At 41.6% G+C, this 20,675-nt stretch overlaps 1 protein-coding gene across 5 annotated transcripts in view; it reads right to left on the bottom strand.

Moving 5' to 3' along the window:
* STAU2 (staufen double-stranded RNA binding protein 2) overlaps nt 1-11,115 on the bottom strand; it is a 365,534-nt gene extending 354,419 nt beyond the window's left edge. For 2 of the 5 annotated variants that reach the window (XM_033933324.1, XM_033933325.1), the window contains exon 1: nt 10,975-11,115. The gene's annotated coding sequence lies outside the window, so the exon portion shown is untranslated. Of the gene's footprint in view, nt 1-1,518; nt 1,914-2,160; nt 2,254-10,974 lie in introns of those variants that run through there. The other 3 variants (XM_033933322.1, XM_033933323.1, XM_033933321.1) reach the window with 3 other exon arrangements.
* Between the last annotated feature and the right edge of the window lie 9,560 nt (nt 11,116-20,675).

The following is a 20,675-nucleotide window of genomic DNA, read 5'->3' as shown; positions in this document are numbered from 1 at the left end:
AAATGACTTTTCAGATTAGTTTTACAGTTATATAAAAAAAATTGTGATTTGGCTATACTATTAGAAATTCATAGATAATTATAAAATTATTGCAAGTTGAACTAACTCCAGTTTAATAGGTTAATCATTAATATTTGCACAACTTTTCTGCTGTACTTTATTGAAAGGAGAAAAATAATTTCATTACCTTAAATAACAATTTAAATTGTTTTATTTAAACAAAACAACATTATGCTGTATGTATTCTTCTATTTGCTTAAACATCCATGTTAACTGATGAGGTTAAACAAAATATCTTTTAAAAAATTAGACTAGCAGCCAGGTCCACAAAGGAAAAACTTAAAATACTGTCGTCTGTAGCTTACTCATCTTCATCTTCTTGTTTGATCCTAATCTGGAAAAGAAAAATAAGCTTTCCTGCTTTATCGGGTCCCAAATGATTTCTCAATTTGGAATGAATGAGTCCAAAGGAAGAGAATATTCTATGCCACCAGAAGAAGCTACTGCTGTTAAAAGTGAAATCATTATTCAACAGTCTCTACATCCAAGAGCTAAGTGACCTCCATCAGTTCATTGGTGTGACTTTCTTTAAAACGTCATATTCCTTGAATGGCTCCCCCTTTAGTTCTGAAGTTTATTATAGTTGGCATTACAGATGGATTATTCCTGGATACCCATGTCATAGCTAACTCCTTTTCTTCAGCACTTAAAGTTTGACCCTGGTACCAGATATTGACAATATTTGCAAGAAAATGAGCTCGAGACAGTGCTTGTCCCATTCATTTTTTTAATGTTTATAATTTAATTCTGTCATTATGCAGTTCTGTTTTTAAGTGCTCACTCAGTTCCTTCCAGATTTCAACCGCATCAGCAATAAAACAGCTATTTTTGTATATTTTGTTGAAAGCTACAGAAATGGATTTCAGGATTCTCAGCATATCTTCAATATTTTTCTTAAGCCCGAGGATTTTGGCCTTAACAGTGCCATCTATTTTCTCTCAATTTTATTCACAAACTTTCATCAGAATAGGCCAGTTCTTGATATACTGCTCAAAACAGTCCACTACAGAGTTCCATCTAATATTCTTTGGGAGCATTAGCTTGGATCCACCCAGAACTGCTGCTGCAAAATGATTGTTATACAGTATTTATCAATTTGAACATTAGTCTTTATTTCTGGAACACTGAAATCTTTGGCTAGGAAGTGCAGCAAATGAGCACTGCAACTATATGTTATTACTTTGGCATTCTCTTCATACTCTTGTAAATTTCTTCTCATCTTGGATACATTTGCAGCATTGTCTGTGATTAAACTGTGCACTAGACATTTGAATTTTTGTTCACATTTTATTATAGCTTTTGCTGCTACTTCATATAAGTAATCTGCTGAATATGCATTTCCTAAAGTATCAATTGTTTCTGCAAGAAAGACATTCCTCTCTTCTGTAATATAAGCACATACAAAAGAATTATTGCGGACATTACTCCACCCATCAAGACTTAGGTTAACAATTTTACCTTGTATATTGCTCCATTTCTCTGTCATACATTTCATCCAGGAGTTTTCCTGCAACATTTGCTCTGTATCCTGGTCTCAGTGATTGAACCATATTAATGAAGTGTGGGTTTTCAATCAGATGGAAAAAAGAGAGTTTGTCGCATAAGGAAACTTTGTAATTTTTTCATCAATTGCCTCTTTTCTAATCTTCTGATTTTTGTCATAAATTTATCTAATGTGGTTCGTGGATGGTCAGATTTTTTTTCCTCTCTTTTAAGTGATATACGGTGTATATGCGATGTACATGATGTGTCTGAAACACTATCCTGGACCGATAACTCTGAAACTGTAGAGTAGCAGGAGGATGATCTCAAAGGTGGAAAGTTTCCAGAATCCTTTAGGTTGATAGATTCTCCTAAACAAAAAATTAAATGCTGTTAATTTACTAAATACATTTTCTGTTTATTTAGTATTACTCAATGTATTCACTGCCACTCAGTACTGCCCATAAAAGGAATATTTGCTTGTTTCAACTCTATTTTTTCATAACAACTGTATCAAAATGATAGTAACATGCAGTAATATATTTTTACTCAAATATGACAATTCCTCAAGGCAGCCTTTAAGAAATAATGTATGATGAAATCAAAACATTTACCAACCTGAAGATCCTGCCTGTTCAAACATGTTCTTGGGTAACAGCAATATCAGTGGCCGGTCCACAGCTTTGGAATGCCTTATAGGGTTGTTTGAGACTATGTAAAAATTTGAAAACTTTTAAAGCATTATTGAAAACACATTTTTTTTTGTACAGGCATTCCATTAAGCTGGAGGGGGATATTGTGCAGCAGATTTGTATGACTGACTATATGAGAAGAATTGTAATTTGTGGTGGTTTGATATTTGTGATATATTGATTGATTGATGTTTTGTTGATTGGATTTATGTATGTTTTACGGTAATCCGCTTAAGTTTTAAGCAGAATAGAAATTTTTAAAATAAATAAATATTCCTTTTGTCACCTTTATCAAAACACTTCTCATGAAGTTGTTTCATTTGGGCCACCAGGCCTTGCATTTCTTTGTTGCAGTGTTTGCATTTTGCATGCATGCCTTCCTTACTCATAGATAGAGAATCTTCTTTAAAATATTCCCAAACTGGGTCTCTTTTATGGCCATCTGCCAAGGAGAGAATAATACAGGCAATCCCCGTTTTACAAGCATCCAACTTACGTCGGACTCGTTTTTACGAACGGGAGGTCTTGTTCTACCTTCAGTGTCCCAACGCGCCCCTCTCCCTCCCAAGTTCCAGCACGACCCTCTCTCTCCTTCCCTCCCTCCATTCTGTGCCCCCAAGTACGTGCCTCCCTCTGGCAGGTGTTTACCTTCTTCTGGCCAGATCCCCCCCCCTTCTAGTCGCAGTCGTTTCTCTGCTTCCTCCAACGTCATAGGGAAGGCTTCCAGCTCAGCCGTGGGATGCACGTAGGAGCCGCAACCCAGATAGTGGAGAGGGAACAGTGGGATGGATAAATGTAAAAGGGGCCTCAAGGAAGTGGAGAAGGTGTGAAGAATACTAGGATCCGAGTTACATACAAATTAAACTTAAGAACGGTTTAAAAAAACAGAACCCATTCTTAACCCAGGGACTGCCTCTATGATAAACCTCAGACTATACACACAAAGATCCCATGACCTATATTCTGCTTAAAAGTTTTCACATTCATTTATACTGCTTGCACCCCGCTCCTCACACTTAGCTCCTTGTACAGGTATAAAAACTTGGCACTTTAAAGGAAAGGGGTTGATTCTGTGTACATGCAGACCCCAGGTTAAGAACGAGTTCCATTTGTTAAACTGTTCTTAAGTTGAATTTGTTTGTAACTCGGATCCTAACTCGGATCCCACCTTCTCCACCTCCTCGAGGCCCCTCTTGCATCCGTTTCTATCCATCCCAATGTTCCTTCTCTACCACCACATCCAACATTACTCCCTCTACTCCCTCTCTCTTCCCTGTGCATCTCTACTTCACTCCTCTCCCAGCACCATGTCAAATCATTCTTTCTTCCTCCCTATGCCCAACAATTCTCCTATTTCTTCATCTCCCCTTGCACACCATCTCTTTTCTCCTCTCAGACAGCCAATTCTCCCTTTTTATTCCCTCCCTCACCTCATCATCTTTCCCTCCCTCCCTCCATTCTTCCATCCTATGGCTCATGCTCCCCTCCCTCCCTCCATTCTGTGTCCCAAGTTCATGTGCCCTCCCTCCTTCCTTCCATCCTTTGTCCGGTTTGTGCTCCCTCCCATGTCCCATCGCGCACCTCTCCCTCTCTCCCATGTCCCAATGGACATCTCTCCCTCCCTCCATTCTGTGCCCCAGGTAAGTGCCTTCCACTGGTGGGTGCTTACCTCCTTCTGGCCAGCTCCCTCCTTCCAGTCGCAGTTTCTCCGCACAAAGCCACAGGCAGTGGCTCCTATGCACATTCCGTGGCTGAGCTAGAAGCCTTCCCTCTTTGAGGAAGCTCCTCCCATGTCAGAGGGAAGGCTTCCGGCTCAGCCGCTGCCTGTGGCTTTGTGCAGAGAAACAACTGCGACTGGAAGGAGGAGGGAGCTGGGCAGAAGTAGGTAAACAGCCGCCGGAGGAAGGCACATACTTGAGGCACAGAATGGAGGGACTATATATATATTATCACAGATGGAGGGAGGGAGGGAGACGGGCACGTTGGGACACCGAAGGTAGAACAAGACCCCCGTTCGTAAGTACGAGTCCAACGTAAGCCAGATGTTCATAAATCAGGGACTGCTTGTACATTGATTTCCAAAGGAACAATGGAGCTACGGTCCTTTTCTAAACTGTATATTTTATAACATTTTTGCTATGAAGAAGCAGCATGTTATCGCTAGAGACAAATTCACAGATTTGAAAAATTAAAAACAAAGCATCTGTGATAATATATTCTAGACCAGTGGTTCTTAATCCTGTCCAGTCAGGTTTTCAAGATATCCCCAATGAATACGCATAAAGCAGATTTGCATGCCTTTCACCTCTATACAAATCCAATTCATACATACTCATTAGGGATATCTTGAAAACTTGAATGGATGGGGTTCCCCCAGGTTAGATTTAAGAACCACTGCTCTAGATGGAAAAATTGCCCATGATACTATGAATGGATTAATTGAATTCATTTGCCCAAAAATTTAAACACTGCAAGAATATACAACCTCATGCTAGATAAATAAAAACTAATCCTTATTTCACGATGACTTTTGGACTATAATATATCTTACACAGAAAACTCTGTTTAGATACCTTTCCCCTCAAAAAAAGCATTTTATTTTTAAAAAATCAATTTTATATTTTAAAAATATGTTTAAAATCATTGATTTGTATCCACCCAGTTTTGTTTTTTTAACATTGCTGTTGAGGAGTGGCCTAGTGGCAGAACTGCTGCCTGAGCACCCTGAGGTTGTGGGATTGAATCCCAGCAATGCTCCTTGTGACCCTGGGCAAGTCACTTAATCCTCCATTTTCCCATGTACAAAGTAAGTACCAGTATATATGTAAACCGCTTTGAATGTGCAACCACAAAAAGGCGGTATAAAAGTCTCATTCCCTTTATGTTTTCATGTATGAATTGCTCATTTCAAATCCTGTCATAGCTTCTCTTGGGTTCAAATCAGGGTTTTGACTAGGCCAATCCAAAACTTTAATTTAGTTTCTTCTCAGCCATTCAGAAGTAGACATGCTTTTCTTTTGGATCACTGTCTTCCTTGCATAGCTCAATTGCACATCAGCTTATGAACACATGACTGGACATTCTCCTTAAGAATTTTCTGGTACAGTTCAGAATTCATGGCTCCTTCAATAATGGTAGATTTTCTGAGACAGAAAAGCATCACCACGTTTGATTATTGCTGTAAAGCAAATACAGTAGTCCACAGTAGGAAAACTAGACATAATGGAACCTATGGCATACAAAAGAGTTCCACTTTTGACTCATTTGTCCACAGATTATCCCAAAGACTCGATGATCATCAGGTTGTGTTTAATTATGAGAGTGAAGCATTGATGTTACTCTAGGATAGAAGCAGTTTTCGCCTTGCTACTCTTCCATGAATCCCATTTTTACCCAGTCTCTCCTTTATTGTAGTCATGAACACTGATCTTAGCTGAAGCTGAACCGCAGTTCTTTGGATGATATTCTGGGATGTACTGCTACTTCCCCGATGAGTTGTCACTGCATCCTTGAAATAATTTTAGCAGGCTAACTCACTCTTGGGAAGGTTCACCACTGTTTCAAGTCTTCTCCATTTAGAAGAATGACTCTCACTGTGGTTCAGTGGAGTCACAGACTGATCTATTTCAACAACCTTTTTTCTCATCTCTACTGGAATTTTATGGTGACTACTTCACTCTCACAGTAAGTTTCAATATATAGTGAGGTTCAGATTCAACAGGGCTAGATGAAATCAACTTTAGCTGTGTTCAATCAGCTGAATTTAATTATTAATTAAATTTAGTCAAATGGTTTATTGAGAAACTAAGGGGGCAGTTAACATGAGAACAAGAGTTGCCATAATGGGACAGACTGAAGGTCCATCAAACCCAGTATCCTGTTTCCAATAATAGCCAACCCAGGTCACAAGTACCTGCCAAAATCCCAAGGAGTACAAATATTTCTTCAATCAACGTGCAATTAAACTCCAGAATTTGTTGCCAGAGAATGTGGTGAAAGCAGTTAGCAGGAATTGCAGAACCTGAGGCAGTGTGGTTTCACTAGTTGGATCAAAGAAGAGTGCTAGATGTGATGTACTTATATTTTAACAGGTAAGGCTAGACTCAGTTAGGGCACTGGTCTTTGACCTAAGGGCCACCGCGGGAGCGGACTGCTGGGCGTGATGGACCACTGGTCTGACCCAGCAGTGACAATTCTTATGTTTACAGTTTTAAAAAGATTAAGATAATTTCCTGAAACAAAAGTCCATAATCTGTTATTGAGATGGCTTGGGGAAATCCACTGCTTATTTCTTGAATTTCCCCAAGCCATCTCAATAATGGCTTATGGACTTTTGTTTTAAGAAATTATCCTAACCTTTTTTAAACTGTGCTAAGCTAACTGCTTTCACCACATTTTCTAGCAACGAACTCTTGAATTTAATTACACATTGAGTGAAGAAATATTGTCTCTGGTTTGTTTTAAAACTACTAAATAGTAGCTTCATTGCATGCCCCCTAGTCATAGTATTTTTGGACAGAGTAAACAAACAATTCACATCTACCCTTTCCACTCCACAGTATTTTGTAGACCTCTATCATATCTTCCTCAAGTCGTCTCTTCTCCAAGCTGAAGAGCCCTAACCACTTTAGCTTTCCTCACAGGAAGTCATCCTATCCCCTTTATCATTTTTTATTGCTCTTCTCTGTACCTTTTCTAATTCCGTTGTATCTTTTTTGAGATACAGCGACCAGTATTGCACATAGTATTCAAGGTGCGGGCATATCATATGATACCAAGGCATCAAAACATTTTCATCTGTTTTCCATTCCTTTCCTGATAATTCCCAACACATTATTTGTTTCTTTGCTGAACCGCACAAAGCTGAGGGTTTCAACATATTCTCAACAATGACACCCAGATCCTTTTCCTGGGCAGTGACACCTAACAACATCAACCAGCTTACCTTTATCCACATGTTCATTCACCCCTTCAAAGAATTGTAGTAGACTGGTGAGGCAAGATTTTCCTTGACCAAATCCATGTTGGTTTTGTCTCTTTAATCCATTCTTAAGCATATATTCTGTAATTTTGCCTTTTATAATAGTCTCCATCATTTTGCCCAGCCCCGACATCAGATTCACTGGTCTATAATTTACCAAATCACCTCTGGAACCCTTTTTAAAAATCAGTGTTACATTTGCCACCCTCCAGTCTTCCAGTACCATGCTGGATTTTAAAGATAAATTACAAATTATTAACAATGGGGACTTGTATATCGCCTTTTTGTTGTTACATATTCAAAGCAATTTACATATATACAGGTACTTATTCTGTACCCAGGGCAATGGAGGATTAGGGTGCAGAGGCAGCAGCTCTACTAGACCACTCCTCACTTAAGTTCATTTTTCAACTCTATCAGCACCGTGGGATGTATACCATCTGGTCCAGGCGATTTGCTACTGTTCAATTTGTCTAATTAACCTATTACATCTTCCAGTGTTACAGAAATTTGTTTCAGTTTCTCTGGTTCATTAGCACTGAATACCATTTCTGGCACCGGTATCTCCCCCACATCTTTCTCTGGGAAAACCGTAGCATGAAATCTGATTTACTACTTGGGATCTAGTTAGGTACTTGGGACCCTGGATTGGCCACTGTTGGAAACAGGATAGGGGCTTGATGGACCTTCAGTTTGTCCAAATATGGCAATTCTTATGTTCTTATGCTAAATAATTTATTTAATATCTCTGCTATGGCCATGTAGTTCCTTTTTAACATGGGTGTTATAGATGTTAACTAGCTTTATTCCTTAAACAAATTAAATAATATTTTAAAAACTGTGTTGTATGTTTCCTGAGGTTCCTATTATCTAATATTTTGTTAAAAGATTTAAAAAAAAAAACAGTGTGACATATATAAGGGAAATAAGGAAGGCAGAAAAATGTTCACATCACTGTAGATAGAACTCAAATGTCATTACATTTCAAAACAAGTTACAAAGCAACATTCATAAAATCAGGTACAATACATAACATAAAATACAAAACACAGAAGACCCCAAAATAAAATCCTATAAATCTAAAAAATCCCCTAAAGCCTTCTCAAATAACTGTGATTTAATCTTCTTTCTAAATGTTGAAATATCCCCTTCCTAATAACTATAGATAATATATTCCAAAAACAGTAGTCTAATAGATACTTAGGGCTCCTTTTACTAAACTGCGATAGTGGTTTTAGCGCACACTTAGTGTGTGTTGAATTGTCCCGCACGCTAGACCTTAACGCCCGCATTGAGCTGACGTTAGTTCTAGCCGCATAGCGCGGATTTAGCGTGCGCTAAAATCCTGCGTGTGCTAAAAACGCTAACGCAGCTTAGTAAAAGGAGATCTTAAATAACTGATAAATGGGCTAACATTAGGAGATAATACAAAAAAAATAACTGACTTCCCTGTACTGCTTAATACCAGCTGTCAAATGTACTACCCTTGCTCTATTCACATATTTTGTAATGAAGCATATTATCTTCAGCTAGATTTGCAGAATTACTACCAACCAATGTGAACTCTTTAATGCAGGATTAGCATGTTGCATGAAAGAGGTCCCAGTACTGAACAAAGCCACCGAGTTCTATACTAATAGCAGAGCTCCGAGAAACATCTTAGGAAGGCAAATATACATCACATCAAAGGAACATTTTACTCAGCTGTGGCAAAAACTGGCCTTAGCACGTCCTTGTACAAGTTTGACCCTGTGTGCTAAATGCCATTTTTACTACAGAGGTAAAATGGCCAAGCACTGTCATTAGCCTGCAGCCATTACAAAGAATTATTGCACGAGCTAACAACTACTTGGTAAGGGTTCAATGTTGTAATCCTGCACTAACAGTCAGCATGTATTAATTTAGCTGCAGGAACACTCACTCTCTATCCCTTGATACACTACCGGAAATTACAAAACTTTTTTAGCACCCAGATTAGCACACACTAATCTAGCAGTTACTGTAGGATGCAAGAGTACAACCTTTTAAACTGCATTAGGCACACGTTAATGCCTAATGCAGCTTAGTAAATGGGTCCCTAAATTAATTAGGATTGGTGAAAACAATCTGCAAGACTGTACTGTACAAAAATCTTCTACTTCCAACAAAGGCCCCGATGCTCTAAAAATCGCCAATAAAATCCCTTGGGTCGCTGTAATGATGGTAAATTTAACAATTTCAAAATTATGAGCGATGCCCAAAGAACCTCACATGCAAATGTGGTTCACAGAGGTTCACGGAAATCCCATTAGATCAGTCGCTGGAGAAAGCGACTGACATGCACAGAATAGTCCACGAAAAATGGCATAAATGTGCGCATGTACCAGGAAATGCTACATCGTAGGCATGCATATATCAATCATAGGCGTGCCGATGCTATTGGATGGAGGGGAAAAGAAGTGAAGGGGGGGAAGAACTACCAGCAAACTATTCAATCTGCAGCTTTCAAAGACACGCATAAGATGCACCTTTAACACACATAGTTGAGACGCAGTTTTCACACACGCATGCTTTTTCATTTGCTATTTTGAGATTTTGTTTTCCATTGGTGAATATAGGATAAATTTACTGAGAAATATGACAGTGATATCTGCCAGATTTAGGAGTGGCTTGTTTTGTTTTGGGTTTTTTAAATTTCCATGTCATGCAATCGTCAGCACCGGCTCCAAACACACACACCCGAGACACATTTTTAACAATAACGGCACCCCCGGACCAACTGGTAATTTTAGGGCGTTATTAGTCAGCACTTCAGACTGTGCATTACCAGGTGATGTCAGAGTATCACCCAGAGTGCTTCTTTTAATATTAATGACCTCATTGTGCCACATTTACATAGCAGAATTGGAGGCTGCTACAAAGCATAGAAATGACCGCAGTGAGCCATTATGTGCATTGGCAGGTAAAATACTTCCACGCTAAGCCAGTTAGAACTGGTTTAGCATCGATCATTAAATGCACAGTAGGTTTAGAACACCAGGGCCAAAGACAATCTCCAAACCAAATGCAAATGGAAAAAATAAGGACTTCAGGAAACCATTACCTTGAGGCCAAAAACTAAAATCACAGCCCCAACAGAACAATTGGAGCTCTCAGTAACAAATACAAACTGCACATTGGTTCTCAAATAATCCCCAATGCTTAGCCTCCAGTACTGGGTTCAATAATGCAGAACAGGAAAATTGGTTAGTGAACATTAATACCAAGGATTTTACATTCTCCTAAAACCCTGATTGCAAGAATATTACCAACCAAATTAACCTACAGAAACACCCCAATGGTTTATTACATGCTCATTAACTTAAGATCCTGTCCTTTCTTATCTGTAAAAGGCTCAAGCACCAACCCCAGGGGGCGGGGCAAAAAAGAGGCGGGGCTTGTCTACAACTTCTTGCTCCCAGCATATTCTGTTTGAAGTCTTTCATTTACCCCTTTTATCATCACAGCTTTGGGGTTTGTTGCTTCTAGCAGTATCTTTTATTGCCAGCTCTCAGCTCCTTCCCACGCCCACCCCAATCTTGCACTCCTGCCACTTTCCTGCCTAGTGCTTTAGCGGCTGCAGGGGGAAGGTCGCACATCATGGCTGACAGCAGCTCCCCCAAACCCCCCAGTCTGCCCCTCTCCTGGTGACGTCGCACTCTGTCCTTCCCTCTCGTCCTTCCGTCCGCCGCATCTCTCGAGCGCTGTGCGGGGTGACAGGGTGAAGACAGCCACCTTTACCTTTTAGTAGGGGACAGCAAGCACTACACCTCCAACATCGGCAAACACTAAAGAGAAGTGAGCGGGGCCGGCTCCTAGCGTTCAGCTTGTCAACGAGAGCGGCTACGGCGTCCTCCTAGGGGGGACGCTAGGAGCCCCAGGCGCCAAAGAATGGACCAGATAAGGCAGATTGCAACAGGGCGAAGATCGCAGGGGGCTATAAAGTAGAGTAAAGTACAGTGGGAATTTTGCTATGTCAGAGACGGAGACTGGATAACATTATTCTCATACTTAACTTTTGTCATCCCCCCTCTCCCAGTTGTCGTAATAGACGATTCCGCGTCGCCGGCGTTTCGGTGGCCTTAAGGAAAAGGCCGGGTTGCTGTGTTCCGTTCGCGCCCTCTGCTGGCTGACCCCGAAGGTGTCATGGCGGAGACCCGAGCTGGGCGAGCTGTACCACTGCGCTCCTCCCGCGGGGTGCCCTTCATTAATGCCAAATGATAATTTTTTTATTTAATTGATTGCCGTTACGACCAGTAAAAACTAAAATAGTTACATGTTCACGATAACCTTTTCACTAGGTAATTTAAGACATGCCATATGGGGTCAGACCAATGATCCATGTAGCCCAGTTTCTGATAGTGTCCAATCCAGGCCACAAGTACCTAGCAGAACCCCCAAAAGTTGCAAAATTCCATGCTATTTATTAAGTTTTCTCCAGGTTTACCTTAATAATTTTTGGACTTCACTAAACTAAACCTTAAGTTTGTATACCGCATCATCTCCATAAAGATAAAGCTCAGCACGGTTTACAGGTAAATTCAATAAATGAGGGAAGGACATAATAACAAATTAGAGGTTATGAAGAGGACAGCTAGCTTTACATTTTAAATAGATAACTTTACGTTTTGGAGAAAAGTCAGGTTTTCAGATGCTTTTGGAATAATTGGAATGAGCCTAGGTTCAGCAGCAGGGCAGGGAGGTTATTCCAAATCTCAGTGAATTTGAAGAAAAGGGATTTCCCTAATTTACCCGCATACATAACATGACCATTTATTTTTTTCATCAAAACGGGACATCTATTAATATTCAGCCCCGCCCCAATTTCATCCATTCATTTTTCACCCCCTTCCATTCAATGTCTGCCCCCCCTCCCCACACTTCTATTCAGCATCTGTCCACCCTCTCCCCCACACTTCCATTCAGCACCGGTCCCCCTTCTCTCTACCCCTTCCATCTACTGTTCACCCTCTCTGCCCTTTCCATCCAGTGTCCATTCTCTCTCTCAGCTTCATCCCTCTTCATTTTTCTGTCTCCACCCCTTCCCCTGTGCTCTGGCATCTGTCTCTTCTCCTTTCCTTCCCACTCAACCCCATGGCCTGGCATCACACACATTTCCTTCTCTTCTACCTCTCCCTCCCCCTCCTTGCTCTGGCATCTCCTCTTCTTCCTTTCCCTCTGGTCTGGCATCTGTCTCCTTAGTTTCCCTTCCCTTATACCCTGGCACCTCTCTGCTCTCCTCTTCTATCTCTTCCTCCCCCCTCCATTATCTGGCATTTTCTCTCCTTCCTTGCCCCTGGTCTAGCATCTGTCTTCTTCCCCCTCCGTGTGCAAGTGATGGGTAAATGCAAATGCTCAGAGAGTTGGCCTTAGAGTGCTGGTAAAAAAAAAAATTGAAAAATAGGACTTTAGAAGTAGTCCTTTGAATACTGGTTACACTTGTATGAGAGCCCATAAAATCTTGGCTTTGTAGAATGGTCAGTCACACTGGATGCTAATCGATTTGAATTTTCTTCTTCTTCTCCTTCCTTAAGGTACATAAATAATCCTTAGAGGAAGGAGAAAAAGAAAATCCAAAACGATTAGCATCCAGTGTGACTGATTAGAAGTTGACTGCTTGAGTTTTGTACACTGGGCGGTTTTACCTGTCAGTTGCTGTGGCCCTCGGGGTGTGGCGGGCAGTCTGTCACCTTCATGAGCTCTCTCTCCGGTCTGGGCCCATCTTCGTTGCCCGGAACCCCAGCGAAGAGGCACTGAGGCAGGTAATGGGTGGGAGATGGCAAAGCGTCCTGTTGTCTCCACAGTAACGGCCTGTAAGTGAATTGAACTCAGGCCGCGGGGCTCTAGCACGGCACACACTGGCTTCCCTTCTCCGACGAAACAGGAATGACGTCTTTTCCTGTTTCGGATGCGAAGGGAAGCCAATGTGTGCCGTGTTAGAGCCCCGCGGCCTGAGTTTAGTTCACTTGCAGGCAAGAGGTTAGTGAGGGAATAGAAGGGAGGGAAGAAGACCTCACCAGACAGTTGGGGGGGGGGGGGGGAGGGGGGCCAGGCCCTGCCCTGTCCTTTTTGCTCCCCCCTAACGCTGGTCCTGGGGCAGGGAGACAGCCCATTCTCCTGCGATCCCCTGTCCCGCTGGCTCCACACACAGCTTCAGGACGCCGTCTCTGAAAACGGGACTTTTCGGCGTCCTGAAGCTATGCATGGGGACAACGGGACAGGGGAGGTGAAAAAGGGACAGTCCCGTTCAAAACGGGACGTATGGTCACCTTACGCATACATGACGCCTTTTAACAAGGGGAAAGATAGTTTGAATTTGTGGGCGGATCAGGTAGTGTCAGGTCTCGAAGAATTCCAAGATAGTGGAATTAAGGGAGGAAGAATGCCATGTAGGATCTTGAATATTAGGCAGGTACATTTAAAGTGAATCCTAGAAATCACCGGAAGCCAGTGAAGTTTTGACAGAAGCAGGAAAACATGATCAAATTTGCTTTTTGCAAAGATCAACCTAGCCGCAGTGTTCTAGATCCACTGAAGTCTTTGAAGATTTTTATTGGTTAGATTTAGATAGATGGAATTACAATAGTCCAGTCTGGAAAGAATGATTGATTGTACAAGGACAGCAAAATGTTGTTGGCGGAAGCAGGATCTCACTTTCCTCAACAACATGTGAAGATTAAAAAAACATTTTTTTTATCAGAGAGTTGAGATAATCATTAAAGGAAAGTGTAGAGTCAATAATGAGGCCCAAAACTTTGCTTGAGGATTCGATCTGCAGTGTGGGACCAGAAGGTAGTGGAATGAGTGTGGGTAACTGATCTAATTTTGGGCCAAGCCAGAGTAGTTTTGTTTTGGACTCATTCAGCTTCATTTGTTCAGAGAAGGCCCAGGATTGGAGTTTTGTTATGCAAGATGTTATATTTTCGGTAACGTTAGTGAGGTTCGAATCTATCTCGAGAAGGACAAGGATGTCATCTGCATATGTAAATAGAGTTTCAAAGGGAGATAGATGGAATAATTTCAAAGAAGACATATACATGTTGAAAAGAATAGGGGACAGAGCTGATCCCTGGGGAACACCACATAGCGGACTCCAAGGAGAAGACATGGTTCCATTCATGTTAACAGTGTAAGAACGGGATCGTACAAATTTCGAGAACCAGTTTAAGACTGTGGAATCAATGCTTATCTCAGAAAGTTGATAAATTAGGATATCGTGGTGGACAACATCAAAGGCCGCAGCTAAATCGAATTGTAGTAGGATAGCAAACTTATTACGAGATTGAAGTTGTTGGATCTTTGAGATTAAAGAGGCCAGCAGGGATTCAATGCTGAAACTGGGTCTAAAGCCATATTGGCAAGGTAATAGAATGGAGAATCTCTCTAAGTAAGATGAGAGCTGAGTGGATATAATAGCCTCGAGCATTTTGGTCAGGAGAGGAATATTTGCTATAGGACTATAGCTGGAAGGGGAGGATGGGTCTAGATCAGCTTTTTTCAAAAGTGGGGATCAGGGCAATGTGTCCCATTTGTACAGAAAATAGGCCAGATAGTAAGGCTGAGTTGATAAGTCTGGTGAGAAATTAAATAGCCTGCGCGGGAATTAGTCTAAACATTTGTTCAACAGGCTATATCAACTTTTTATTCTTTTTTTTGTCAACAAATTCCAGGACTTTGAATTGAGTGGGAAAAAAATGTTCTAGCAATAAAGAGTAATATAAAATTAAAACAAATTATTAAGGTGTGGTAACCAATTTAGTGTGCACTAAGGGCTCCTTTTACAAAGGTGTGCTAGCGGTTTTAACACGTGCTACAATGCCACGCGCAATAGACCCTAACGCCTCCATAGAGCTGGCATTAGTATTTTCCACGTAGCACAGGTTTTGCATGCGCGGCATTGCCGTGTGCAGTAGACCCTAACGCCAGCATTGAGCTGGTGATAGTTCTAGCCGTGTGGCGCGGGTTTAGCGCATGCTAAAATTCTGCGTGTGCTAAAAACGCTATCGCAGCTTAGTAAAAGGAGCCCTAAACTGTTTAAAATTGTTACAACACGTGGACTGTGAAAAATTGCATGCAGACTTGGAAATTGGAAGACTGGGCATCCAGATGGCAGATGAAATTTAATGTGAATAAATTCAAAGTGATGCACATTGAGAGGAATAATTGGAATCATAGTTACCAGATGCTGGGGTTCACCTTAGGGATTAGTGCCTAAGAAAAAGATGTAGGTGTTATTGTAGACAATATGCTGAACTCTGCCCAATGTATGGTGGCATCCAAAAAAAGGAAACAAGATGCTAGGAATTAGAAAAGAGATGAAAAAATAAGACTAAGAATATTATAACGCCTCTGTCGCTCCATGTAATGACATAGTAACATAGTAGATGACGGCAGATAACGACCCGGATGGTCCATTCAGTCTGCCCAACCTGATTCAATTTAAATTTTTTTAATTTTTTCTTCTTAGCTATTTCGGGGCAAGAATCCAAAGCTCTACCCGGTACTGTGCTTGGGTTCCAACTGCTGAAATCTCCATCAAAACCTACCTCAGCCCATCTACACCCTCCAGGTCATTGAAGCCCTCTCCAGACCAACCTCCCCCAAATGTCCATATACAGACACAGACCGTGCAAGTCTGCCCAGTACTGGCCTTAGTTCAATATTTAACATTATTTTCTGATTTTAGATCCTGTTCATCCCATGCTTCTTTGAACTCAGTCACCGTTTTCCTCTCTACCACCTCTCTTGGGAGCGCATTCTAGGCATCCACCACCCTCTCCATAAAGTAGAATTTCCTAACATTGCTCTTGAATATACCACCCCTCAACCTCAAATTATGTCCTCTGGTTCTACCATTTTCCTTTCTCTGGAAAAGATTTTGTTCTACGTTAATACCCTTCAAGTATTTGAACATCTCAATCATATCTCGCCTGTTCCTCCTTTCCTCTAGGGTATACATATTCTGGGATTCCAGTCTCTCCTCATATGTCTTCTGGTACAAGCCTCCTATCATTCTCGTCACCCTCCTCTGGACCGCTTCAACTCTTCTTATGTCTTTTGCCAGATACGGTCTCCAAAACGGAACACAATACTCCAAGTGGGGCCTCACCAAAGACCTGTACAGGGTATCAACACCTTCCTTCTACTGGCTACGCCTCTTTATACAGCCCAGCATCCTTCTGACAGCAGCCACCGCCTTGTCACACTGTTTTTTCGCCTTTAGATCTTCGGACACTATCACCCCATGGTCCCTCTCTCCGCCATGCACATCAGCTTCTCATCTCATCTCACAGCATATACGGTTCCTTCCGATTATTAATTCCCAAATGCATTGCTCTGCATTTCTTTGCATTGAATTTTAGTTGCCAGGCATTAGACCATTCCTCTAACTTTTGCAGATCCTTTTTCATATTTTCCACTCCCTCTTCGGTGTCTACTCTGTTACAAATCTTGGTATCATCTGCAAAAAGGCACTTTTTTCCTTCTAACCCTTCAGCAATGTCACTCACAAACATATTGAACAGGATCGGCCCCAGCACTGAACCCTGAGGGACTTCACTACTCACCTTTCCTTCCTCCAAGCAACTTCCATTAACCACCACCCTCTGGCGTCTGTCCGACATACAGTTCTAACCCAGTTCACCACTTTGGGTCCTAACTTCAGTCCTTCAAGTTTGTTCAACAGCCTCCTATGAGGAACTGTATCAAAGGCTTTGCTGAAATCTAAGTAAATTACATCTAGTATATGTCCTTGATCCAGCTCTCCGGTCACCCAATCAAAAAATTCAATCAGGTTTGTTTGGCACAATTTACCTTTTGTAAAGCCATATTCTCTCGGATCCTGAAACCCATTAGATTCAAGGAAGAACACTATCCTTTCTTTCAGCAACACTTCCATTATTTTTCCAACAACCGAAATGAGGCTCACTGGCCTGTAGTTTTGTGCATAGGGACCACATCTGCTCTCCTCCAATCCCCGGGAACCACTCCTGTCTCCAGAGATTTGTTGAACAATTCTTTAATAGGACCCGCCAGAACCTCTCTGAGCTCCCACAGTATCCTGAATGGATCCCATCTGGTCCCATCGCTTTGCCTACCTTCAGTTTTTCAAGTTGCTCATAAACACTCTCCTCCATGAACGGTGCAGAATCTATTCCATTTTTCTTGTGTAACTTTGCCAGACAATCTCGGTCCTTCTCCAGGATTTTCTTCTGTGAACACAGAAGTATTTGTTTAGCACATTTGCTTTTTCCTCCTCACTCTCCACATATCGGTTCCCAGCATCTTTTAGTTTAGCAATTCCATTTTTTAACTTCCTCCTTTCACTAATATATCTGAAAAAAAAAATTTTGTTTCCCTTTTATACATTTTTAGCCATTTGTTCTTCCGCCTGTGCTTTTGCCAGGTTTTTGCCTGGCTTCTTTCAGTTTCACTCTAGTCCTTTCTGCACTCCTTTTCTAGGTTTTTTTTAAATATTTCACGAACGCCAACCCTTTCGCCTTTATTTTCTCTGCCTCTAGTTTGGAGAACCATATCGGCTTCCTTTTTCTCTTGTTTTGATTTATTTTCTTCACATAAAGGTCCAAAGCCATTTTTATCGCTCCTTTCAGCTTAGACCACTGTCTTTCCACTTCTCTTATGTCCTCCCATCCTAACATTTCTTTCTTCAGGCACTCTCCCATTTCATTAAAGTCCGTACGTTTGAAATGTAGGACTTTAAGTATTGTGTGGCCACTCTCCACTTTAGCCGTTATATCAAACCAAACTGTTTGATGATTGCTACTTTCTAGGTGAGCACCCACTTGAACATTAGAGATACTCTCTCCATTTGTGAGGACCAGATCCAATATCGCTTTTTCCCTCGTGGGTTCCGTCACCATTTGTCTGAGCAGAGCCTCTTGAAAGGCATCCACAATCTCCCTACTTCTTTCCGATTCCGCAGACGGAACATTCCAGTCCGCATCCGACAGGTTGAAATTTCCCAACAGCAGCACCTCCTCTTTCCTTCCAAAATTTTGGATAGCCACAATCAGATCCTTATCAATTTGCTGCGATTGAGTCGGAGGTCTGTAGACTACACCCACGTAGATAGAAGTTCCATCTTCTCTTTTCAGAGCGATCCATATCGCTTTTTCCTCTCCCCAGATCCCTTGCATTTCGGTCGGCTTTGAATGGAATGAGCCGGCCAGACACGCTACTGCTCCAGTGGCGTACCAAGGGGGGGCGGTCCGCACAGCTGGTCACCCTTCACTGTTCTTCCTAGAGTGCGGCTCGCGGCTCGTCTAGAGCAGGGGTGCCCAACTGCTTCCCTTCCCTTCTCACCGCCGGCACCATGCTCTTTGATCTCCCTGCTTCTCTCGCCGCCCAACCTCAATTCTGACGTGGAGAGGACGTTCTGGCTAGCCAATCGCTGCCTGGCTGCCCGGAACGTCCTTTCCGACGTTAGAATTGACGTCGGGCGGCGAGAATTGGTCGGCCCCGTGGAGATATCGGCCTGTTTCCGATGGCGGCAGCAGCAGCAGCAGCAGCCTATTCCCCGGCGGCGGTGGCATGGGGGAGGGCAGAAAGAAAGAAAGAAGGGGGGGTAGGGAGCCAGAAGGAAAAAAGAAAGAAGGGGGGGGGGACAGGGAGCCAGAAGGAAAAAAGAAAGAAGGGGGGGGGAACAAGGAGCCAGAAACAAAGCAAAAAATGGGACAAGGAATCAGAGAAAGACAGACATAGAAAAAGAAAGAAAAAGTTGGGGGAGGGAATGAGGTCTGCAGGAGAGGAAGCATACAGGAGGCTGAAAGAAGAGAAGAAATATTGGATGCACAGTCAGAAGAATAAAGTGCAACCAGAGACTGATGAAATTACCAAACAAAGGTAGGAAAATGATTTTATTTTCAACTAGCTGATGCCCCGGCGTTGCACGGGTATTTAATTATAGCAATAACACTGTAAATGGATTCAAATAAAGATACTTTATAGTGGTGAATGAAATTATTTTTTTACAGCTTTATAAAAAAGTACAATATTCAAATTATAATGTGAAATATTTGACAAAATGAATACAATACAACTAACACAAAACTTGATTATAAACAACATTTTTAGTTTCACCTCCAGGAGCAAGAACATATAAATTCTTGGATGAACCACCCTTGAGCAAGCAACATAGAGTTGACCATGGGAAAAACAGGGGGATCTTAAATCCACTCCACAGTATGTAATAGTCTGTCCCTGCGATTTGTTGATTGTGACAGAGAATGCAAGTCTCACTGGAATTTGCAAGCTCTTAAACTGAAAAGGAAGATGTGTTGCAAGTTTCGTTCAAATCGGGCAAGCCGTTTTTGCGTTGGCAGCTTTTTACAATTTTTCCATTGACATGAATGGGTGAAATCTGATTTTCTGTTTGTAGCTCCGCCCACGTGTGCAGGTGGGCCGCGAGACCCCCAGAACATATCACCCCAGATAGTGAGGGATCTGCATACCAAGTTTCGTTCAAATCGGTCAAGCCGTTTTTGCGTGATCGCGGCACATACACACACACATACATACACACATACATACCTCCGATTTTATATATATAGATTTAGTAATAGAAATGTGCCAGTTTTGAGAAAGAAAAGATATTAAACTTTAAATGTGAGTGCTGCAGAAAAAATAGAGTACTTGGAGGGCCGCAGAAAAAATAGTTAATGTCTTATTAAAGAAATGACAATTTTGCATAAGGTAAAACTGTTAAAGGAAAGTTTTATAAACTACTAGCTGATGTCCCGGCGTTGCACGGGTATTTAATTATAGCAATAACACTGTAAATGGATTCAAATAAAGATACTTTATAGCGGTGAATGAAATTATTTTTTTACAGCTTTATAAAAAGTACAATATTCAAATTATAATGTGAAATATTTGACAAAATGAATACAATACAACTAACACAAAACTTGATTATAAACAACATTTTTAGTTTCTCCTCCAGGAGCAAGAACATATAAATTCTTGGGTGAACCCACCCTTGAGCAAGCAACATAGAGTTGTCCATGGGAAAAACAGGGGGATCTTAAATCCACTCCATAGTATGTAATAGTCTGTCCCTGTGATTTGTTGATTGTGATAGAGAATGCAAGTCTCACTGGAATTTGCAAGCTCTTAAACTGAAAAGGAAGATGTGTTGCAAGTTTCGTTCAAATCGGGCAAGCCGTTTTTGCGTTGGCAGCTTTTTACCATTTTTCCATTGACATGAATGGGTGAAATCTGATTTTCTGTTTGTAGCTCCGCCCACATGTGCAGGTGGGCCGCGAGACCCCCAGAACATATCACCCCAGGTAGTGAGGGATCTGCATACCAAGTTTAGTTCAAATCGGGCAAGCCGTTTTTGCGTTGGCAGCTTTTTACATTTTTGCCATTGACATGAATGGGTGAAATCTGATTTTGTTTGTAGCTCCGCCCACGTGTGCAGG

Source organism: Geotrypetes seraphini, chromosome 2 (genome assembly GCF_902459505.1).
Source record: "Geotrypetes seraphini chromosome 2, aGeoSer1.1, whole genome shotgun sequence".
NCBI classification, from domain to species: Eukaryota; Metazoa; Chordata; class Amphibia; order Gymnophiona; family Dermophiidae; genus Geotrypetes; species Geotrypetes seraphini.
This window is presented reverse-complemented; position numbering and strand designations above follow the sequence as displayed.